Genomic DNA, 3,085 nt, shown 5'->3' with positions numbered 1-3,085 from the left:
GATGCGGGTTCAGTGGGCTGGCGGGGCAGGGGGCTGGGGGGCAGGGGGCAGGGGGGCTGGGGGGTTGGGGGGCTGGGAATCTCGTGGCATCAGGACTGATTCCTTGCGCATGAGATGCTTGAGCTGTAGGGCATCTTTATGCTAGCTTGGCTTTGCCGAATTTAGCGTGTGTGTGTGCGTGTTTACACACACACACAGACACAAACACACACACATACACACACACACACACACACACACACACACACACACACACACACACACACACACATATATATATATATATATATATATATATATATATATATATATATATATGTCTGTCTGTATGTATGTATGTATGTATGTATGTATGTATGTATACACACACACACACACACACACACACACACACACACACACACACACACACACACACACACACACACACATATATATAGATAGATAGATATATAGATATATATTACTCTACCATAATGATGAACCCTGCATGACTTGATCTTTTGAGACGACCTTTACAATGATGTGTACAAAATGGCTTAGATAATTTATTTTCATAGGAATATCTGCAAATAAGCCACAGTCAAAGATGAATACTGAGGATATACATATTCACCAACGGCAAGATGCGCCGGCACGTGTCTCACCACGCACACACATACGCGCGTACACACACACACATACACACACTCACACACACGCACACACACACACACACACGCACACACACACACACACACACTTACCTACACACGCAGCACAAGAGAACGAAAGACACCATAACAGCTGAACCTTCCACGCGTATCTATGCACAGTGTACTGCAAGAAAGAAATCACGAGTGGGCGTGTGGATACCATGACACGCCCTTAGCTATTGGAGATGAACGGAACACGAAACCATTCCCATTTCCTCATTATTATCTTCACTCCCATTTTCTCTATATATCTATCTATATCTATTTTCATATATCCATCCATTTGTCTATATTTCTATCTGTATGTCTATCTACCCCTTCATTTCTCTATCTCTCTATCGTTTCTCTCTCTCTCTCTCTCTCTCTCTCTCTCTCTCTCTCTCTCTCTCTCTCTCTCTCTCTCTCTCTCTCTCTCTCTCTCTCTCTCTCTCTCTCTCTCTCTCTTTCTCTCTCTCCCCCTCTCTCTCTCTCTCTTTGTTCTCGTTCTGTCTCTTTTCTCCTCTTCTCCTCTCTTCTCTTATTTCTTTCTCTCTCTATCTATCTATATTTATGTTCTTCCCTTCTCTTCTCTTACAAAAACAGCCTGTCTCTCAAAATCAGGATCAGGACATTCAGATGCAACGTGTACTGAATCTCATGAGCCGAGAAGTCTTTACGAAGTCTTGATAACAAATGGAGTAGGAATTCGAAGGTAAAGTAGCTGTCGATTTGTCGTAAATAATTTGATTTGTCAGAGAGAGGGAGGGAAAGAGAGAGGCAGACACACACACACAGAGAGAGAGAGAGAGAGAGAGAGAGAGAGAGAGAGAGAGAGAGAGTGAGAGAGAGAGAGAGAGAGAGAGAGAGAGAGAGAGAGAGAGAGAGAGAGAGAGAGATAAAGAGAGAGGAAGAGAGAGAAGGAGTGAGAAAGAGAGAGAAAGAGAGAGAGAGAGAGAGAAAGAAAGAGTGAGAGATAGCCAGCCAGTCTGCCAGACAGATAGATAGAGAATTCACGCGTTCATTTTCTCTCTATCCCTCTCTCTCCACTCTCCCTCTCTCTCTCTCTCTCTCTCTCTCTTCTCTCTCTCTCGCTCTCTCTCCACTCTCCCTCTCCTCTCTCTCTCTCTCTCTCTCTCTCTCTCTCTCTCTCTCTCTCTCTCTCTCTCTCTCTCTCTCTCTCTCTCTCTCTCTCTTTCTCTCTCTCCCTCTCTCTGACTTTCTCTGCCTCTAACTCTCTCTCGCTCTCTCTCTCTCTCTCTCTCTTTCTCTCTCTCTCTCTCTCTCTCTCTCTCTCTCTCTCTCTCTCTCTCTCTCTCTCTCTCTCTCTCTCTCTCTCTCTCTGACTTTCTCTGCCTCTAATATTTCTCTCTCTCTCTCTCTCTCTCTCTCTCTCTCTCTCTCTCTCTCTCTCTCTCTCTCTCTCTCTCTCTCTCTCTCTCTCTCTCTCTCTCTCTCTCTCTCTCTCTCTCTCTCTCTCTCTCTCCTTCTCTCTCCTTCTCTCTCCTTCTCTCTCCTTCTCTCTCCTTCTCTCTCCTTCTCTCTCCTTCTCTCTCCTTCTCTCTCTTTCTCTCCCTTTCCACCTAAAAAATATATTGACAAATGGGAAAGGAAGCGATTCGATTCGAAAAGGAAAAATGAGAACCTTTGAAAAAAAAAAATAGCTTGACTCTCTTAATCAGAATCAATACAATCAGATGCAACGCGCACTGAATTTCACGAGCCGAAAGGTTCTTACGAACAGTCTTGATAACAAATGGAGTAGGAATTCGAAGGTAGAGTAGCTGCCGAGAGAGAGAGAGGAAGACACACACACAAAAAAAATAAGAGTGACAGACAGACAGAAAGATAGACGGACACGCACAACACGCACGGAATTCCTACATACGATTTCAAACGTTTGTCTGTTTCAGCAAGAGAGAAAGTTTTGCAATACAACACTCTGGATCTTGCACTTGGGTCCATGTCAGATGTTTTGTCAATTTCAGAGACGGAGAGAGTTTCCCTGGGGTATCAACCCGAATTTTAAACCTGAGTCAATTTTAGATGTAGTGTTGAGTATCAATGAATATCTTCAAGCGATTATATATTTGTGAAATTAAGTTTCAGCAATACACAAAAAATAATGAGCATGAAATATAAAACAGCAGACATAACAAAGTGTAGTGCCATAGCTTTCCTTTTTGATTATCCAGTTCGAAAAGCGTTCGAATAATGCAGCGAAATATCTGAGAACTACGGCTCCAAAGAGGACAGAAACTAAGTACAGTTCCGAGTGGATGAAAAGGAAATACTCTCCCCCCTGCTACACACATTTTGGGTCACTTAGGCTCCCACGTAACAATCGGTACCTGGCGGAGGGAACATCGGGAGAGGTGGATAGCATTTCTCTGTCATCCTTTTATGGTTCTGGC

This window comes from Penaeus chinensis, chromosome 37 (assembly GCF_019202785.1).
Source record: "Penaeus chinensis breed Huanghai No. 1 chromosome 37, ASM1920278v2, whole genome shotgun sequence".
Taxonomy (NCBI): domain Eukaryota; kingdom Metazoa; phylum Arthropoda; class Malacostraca; order Decapoda; family Penaeidae; genus Penaeus; species Penaeus chinensis.
The sequence above is the reverse complement of the archived record's forward strand: the minus strand, read 5'-3'. Positions refer to the sequence as shown.